This window comes from Nicotiana tabacum, chromosome 22 (genome assembly GCF_000715075.1).
Source record: "Nicotiana tabacum cultivar K326 chromosome 22, ASM71507v2, whole genome shotgun sequence".
Taxonomy (NCBI): domain Eukaryota; kingdom Viridiplantae; phylum Streptophyta; class Magnoliopsida; order Solanales; family Solanaceae; genus Nicotiana; species Nicotiana tabacum.
Genome location: NC_134101.1, coordinates 63,333,394 through 63,339,393, shown reverse-complemented (window position 1 = coordinate 63,339,393; position 6,000 = coordinate 63,333,394).

The following is a 6,000-nucleotide window of genomic DNA, read 5'->3' as shown; positions in this document are numbered from 1 at the left end:
ATATTTTTGGAGGGAGCGACAATTGTTCTCATGAATTTCTTGAGGTGTGGGCCCAAAGGAGGTGCTAATGTTATCTGATTGCTGAACTGGAGACGGGGGCCAAAGGAGGTACATTTACGCAAAATATTCTTGTTCGGAATAAAACAAGTCTTGCCTATGGTTAGTATAACATGGAATTTCACAAGATAATGTGTACCCCTGCTTCATTCAGAGGAGTAAAAAGGATGTTTCCAATATAGTTAGTGTAAAAATTAAATGCTTGAAACTATGTAAAATTGTGCTTAACAAAACTCACATGTAAACTAATGATTTTTTTCTTTTTACTGAGTTGGTCTCAAAGATAAACTAAACACCATTTGTTTGCAGTAACTTTTTCATTTCAATGCTGTGTAGATATGTGAAGGGCACGACCACCAAAGGATGAGGGGTCATGTTTACCCGTAAAACGATACAGTTGAATTTATAACGTGATTTAAAGACAAATGAATCGATTTGATCCCAAAATGATAAATAAATTAAATAAAATGCAAAACTTAGCGTTGAAATCGAAATAAGGCATCAAATAACTTAGTTCCGGGAAGAGAGCTTCTGAAGGCAGTAATACAAATGCCAATCGACAAGAAATAAAGTATTATTGAGCTTTTGAATAGTATATAACATAAGTGTATCACAAAATTTGTTCCCTTACGTACAATGACTGTTGAAATCACTATTTATAGTTGCACCTAGGGAACAAGGTCCTAAGATCAAGCCCCTTTTAAATGACAATTATGGGGGTCATTAAAGAATGTGTAACGATAGGCTATGAATGCCAAAATTCTCTATAACGGACTGTGTATTTAATATTACAGAATATTCTTCATTGAATGTTATCGGGTGGCACACATTTGTTTGTCTTCATTAGCAATATTCCTTTCGGGGGCTTCCCGGTGCCAACCGAAGCTTCTACCCCGGTCTTGGTTTTCACCTATCTCGTTTTTCGTCTGTCTCTGGTTCCATGTGTTGCTCTATTATACGAGTATTTAATATGAACCGATAGCAAGCTTTATTTCCCGTTAAGAACTTTTCTATCGAGCAAAAGATTATCTAACCGTCCCATAGTGGTTCATTGTTTCCATGCCTTATCGTTTAAAGGTCTTATCTCTGCTCATGGTGCTTCCTTCGTAGAATGATTTCCGTTGCTACCTCGTTAAAAACCTGCCAGAAAAATCCAATTGGGACAAAACTGGACGAAGGAAAAAGAGTGCAGCACATACTTTTAGTATAGGCGGTACTTATCATTAATAATATCTTTTGAGGTGTGCCACATTTCAGTTGCTCGGTAATTTTACTCCGTTGTGATTTTTCAGTTCATATGATCCTTTTCCGGTGACAGCTGAAACCCGATAGGGGCCTTCCCACGTCGGACCCAGCTTCCTTGTGTTGAGCTCTCGGGTGTTTGGAGTCACTTTCCTTAAAACCAAATCTCCCACTTTAAAATAACGGAGATTGGCTCTTCGATTATAGTATCTTTCTATTCTTTATTTCCGGGCCGCCATCCTTATATGCGCCAAGTCCCTGCGTTCGTCAAGCAGCTGCAATCTAACCAGCAACGCTTCGTTGTTTGCTTCTTAGTCCACCCGGAAGTATCTCGGGTAGGTTCTCCCACTTCCACCGGGATCAGGGCTTCTGCTCCGTATACAAGAGAGAAAAGTGTCTCTCCCGTGCTTGATTTGGTCGTTGTCCGGTATGCCCATAGCACTCCCGGTAACTCTTTGGGCCATTTGCCTTTGGCTGCTTCTAATCTCTTTTGAGATTTTGAATGATCACCTTATTTGTCGATTCTACTTGGCCGTTTGCACTCGGGTGGTACGGCGAAGATGTGATTCTTTTGATTTTCAAGTCTTCAAGGAATTTGGCGACCTTTGCATCTATAAATTGTGGCTTGTTGTCGCAGGCTATCTCCTTTGGTATCTCGAACCTGCAAATTATGTTCTCCCACAGGAAATCGACCACTTCATGCTCGCCGATTTTCTGGTAAGGACCTGCTTCAATCCAATTAGAGAAATAGTCAATTAAAATCAAAATAAATCTTACCTTACCGGGAGTCGGGCAGCGGATCGACTATGTCCATTCCCCATTTCATGAATATATAGGGCGACAATACCGAATGCAATAGTTCTGCTGGTTGATGAACCAATAGCGCGTGGCGTTGGCACTTGTCACATTTATAAACAAATGTCTAAGCGTCTTGTTTCATCCGGGGCCAGTAGTAACCTGCCCTAATTAGCTTTAATACCACCGAGTCTGTACCTGAGTGATTTCCACAAACTACTTCGTGAACTTCTCTCATGACGTAATTACCCTCGGAGGCTCCTAAACATCGAGCCAACGGGCCTTGGAAAGACTTTCTATACAATTGGCCTCCCCTGAAGTAGTAACGGGCTGCTTTAGTATGTAGCGCCCCAGATGCCTTGGGATTTTCGGGTAGTTTGTCGTGCTCAAGATAGTCAATGATCTAATTTCTCCAGTCCCAGAACAAATTGGTCGCATTTACTTCATAATAGTCGTCCACATCCAATACCAAATGGATAAGCTGCATGATCGTACCGGATTCTGATCCCTTCATTTTCGTGGACGAGCCCAGATTGGCCAGTGCGTCTGCTTCCGCATTTTCTTCTCCCGGGATGTGGGTGATTGACCATTCCTTGAACCGTGCGAGCAGAGTCTGGAATTTCACTACATATTATTGCATGCGTTCCTCTTTGGTATCAAAGATCCCATATACCTTATTTATTACCAATTGGGAATTGCACTTGATTTCTATGATCTCGGAGTCCAGTCCCCGGGCCAGCTCAAGTCCTGCAATCAAAGCATCTTACTCGGCTTCATTGTTAGTCAAGGGAACAATTTTTATAGCTTGCCTCGAGGTTTCTCCCGATGGCGTGATTAATATTACCCGAACCTGGACCCTTTCATGTTGGAAGCTCCGTCCGTAAACAAGGTCCAGACTCCCGATGTCGATTCTGATACCATCACCACTTCTTTGGTGGCCAAAGGCAGCAGTCCAGGACTGAAATCGGCCACAAAGTCTGCCAAAACTTGTGACTTGATCACATTCCTGGATTTACACTCTATGTCAAATTCACTCATTTCGGCTGCCCATTTGGCCAGCCGATCTGAAAGTTTAGGTTTGTGAAGGATATTTTGTAGGGGAAAGGTTGTCACCACGGCTATTAGGTGGCATTGAAAATAAGTCGTAAGCTTTCGAGCGACGATTACGAGAGCTAAGGCCAATTTTTTGAGGTGTGGGTAGCGAGTTTTCGCTCCCGTTAAAATTTTACTAACATAAGAAATTGGAGATGGCGTACCTTCGTCTTTATGGACTAAAACGGTACTTACCGCTACCTCCGAGACCGCTAAGTAAATTAGTAACTTTTTGCCTTCCTCCGGTTTAGATAATAACGGAGAGCTTAATAAATACCTTTTCAAATCTTTCAAAGCGTGCTGGCATTCCGTAGTCCATTCAAAGTTATTCTTCTTTTTCAGAAGTGAAAAGAAGTGATGGCATTTTCCTGAAGACCAGGAAATGAACCTGCTTAAAGCGGTCAGTCTCCTTGTGAACCTCTGAACCACTTTCGCATTTGATAGTTGATTCAAAATGTCCTCGATGGCTTTAATTTTATCGGGATTGACTTCGATCCCCCCTTTGTGACACCAAGAACCCCAAGAACTTACCGGAGCTGACTCCGAATGTAAACTTTTCGGTTTTAAGCTTCATGTTGTGCTTCCTTAGGATGTCAAAGGTTTCTTAGAGATGTTTAAGAAGATCGCCTGCGTTCAAAGACTTAACCAGCATATCATCTATGTAAACTTCCATTGTTTTCTCTATTTGCTTTTCAAACATTTTGTTCACAAGCCTATGATAAGTGGGTTCGACGTTCTTAAGCTCGAAAGGCATCACATTATAGCAATATGCGGCAAAGTTCATTATGAACAAAGTTTTTTCCTGATCATCCGGTTCATTTTGATTTGGTTGTACCCGAAATAGGCATCGAGAAAATTCATCAACTCGTGCCCGGTCGTCGCATCAATCATTTGATCAATGTTTGGCAATGGAAACGAGTCTTTTGGGCACGCCTTATTCAGATCCTTATAATCTAAGCACATGCAAAATTATTATTCTTTTTTGTAACTACTACTATATTAGCTATCCAGTCAAGATACTTTACCTCCCGGATTGAACCGATACCAATCAATCGAGTTACCTCTTCTTTGACAAACTTGTTTATGAGCAATAGGGCATTTCATCTGCCTTACCGGAGGGATGTTGGGATCCAGGCTTAACTTATGCACGACCACCTCTAGCGGGATACCTGTCATATCCGCATGCGATCACGCAAAATAATCAACATTAAATTTAAGAAATTCTATAAATCCTGACCTGAGCTCGGGGTTTAGTCATATCTCCAAGTGGATTTTGCTCTGCAAGAATTTCTCGAACAATGCAACTTGTTCGAGTTCTTCCGCTGTGGATTTGGTTTCATACGTTTCTTCTGGTACCTAGAAATACCTTGGTACATGATAGGATTCCTACGACTCCCCTCCTTTGTCAACTTCATTTGGCTTAGGGGCAAGCACCGGTTCCTGTAATTGCTATGCCGCATGTTCCTTATCTTTGCTACAAGAAACCGAAATCGCGTTCATCTCCCTTATCGTCGGTTGATCTCCTCTTATTTGTTTAATTCCCTCTAGAGTTGGAAATTTCAGAAGTTGATGGTATGTTGACGGCACAACTTTCATCTCGTGTAGCCATGGTCTTCCAAGAATAATATTGTAGCTCATATCACTGTCTACTACTTCAAATAGGGTCGTCATCATTACCCCTTCGTCATTCGTGGGCAGTAGAATCTCCGGGTTGTCACGCTAGCTAAGTTAAACCCGACGAGAAGCTCTGTGGCCGGAATGATGCTTCCGGTTAGCTTGGCTTGTTCCGGCACACTCCATTGGATAATATTGGCTGAACTCCCTAGGTCTACCAAAATACGTTTAATTTTAAAATCTAAAACATTAAGAAAATTACCAACGCATCATTGTGTGGGAGTAGGAGTCCATCGGTGTCCTCTTCCATGAAGGTGATATCGTCCTCGGCAACTTCCCAGAGTCTTTAGCTATGGGTTACCGATACCTTTATCCTTTTGCGGCTGAGAAGGTTATACCATTGATCTCGTTTCCTCCAAAATCATGTTGATCGTTAGACGAGGAGGGTCTTCTCCCGTCTTTGAGCGCTCCGCGTTATCCCGGTCGTGACCGTAGTTATTTTTAGCCCGGTCGCTTAAGAACTCTCTGAGATAGCCATTTTTCAACAATGTCGCCACCTCCTCGCGAAGATGTCAGCAGTCCCCAATCCGGTGGTCGTTGGTCCCATGATACTCACACCATAGGTTAGGATCCTTCTGAAGGGGGTCAGATCTCATCGGCCTCGGGAACCATGCTTCCTTAATGTCATCGTCGATACCAGTTCCACCACACTGACGTTGAAATTTTACTCAGACAGTCTGGGGTAGGTGGAATCCCGGGAACCTGACGTCTCTTTATCCTGCAATGATCTGTTGTTCTGACCACGATCGGCTCTCCTATCGGTAGCAAACCTGTCCGCATACCGAAAACCTCTGCCGCATCCTTCGTCCTTTTCATAGGGCAAAAACCGACCTTTAGTAAACCGTCGACATGTATCGAAATCATCCTTCAACTTTTCCTTATTCTTCTCTCGGTCCCGACCCTTGATTGACGCCGGAAAACCGAGTTGGTCATCCTCTATTCTTATCTTCGATTTGTAGCAGTTGTGGACATCCACCCATGTTATTGCCTGGAACTCGAGAAGACTTTCTTTCAGTTTTCGGGAAACGTCACAGCTTCTCGGGTTCAGCCACTTAGTAAATGCCTCAGCTGCCCATTCATCTAGCACGACCAGTAGCAACATCCTTTCCTTTTGAAATCTAGTCATGAACGCTCGCAATA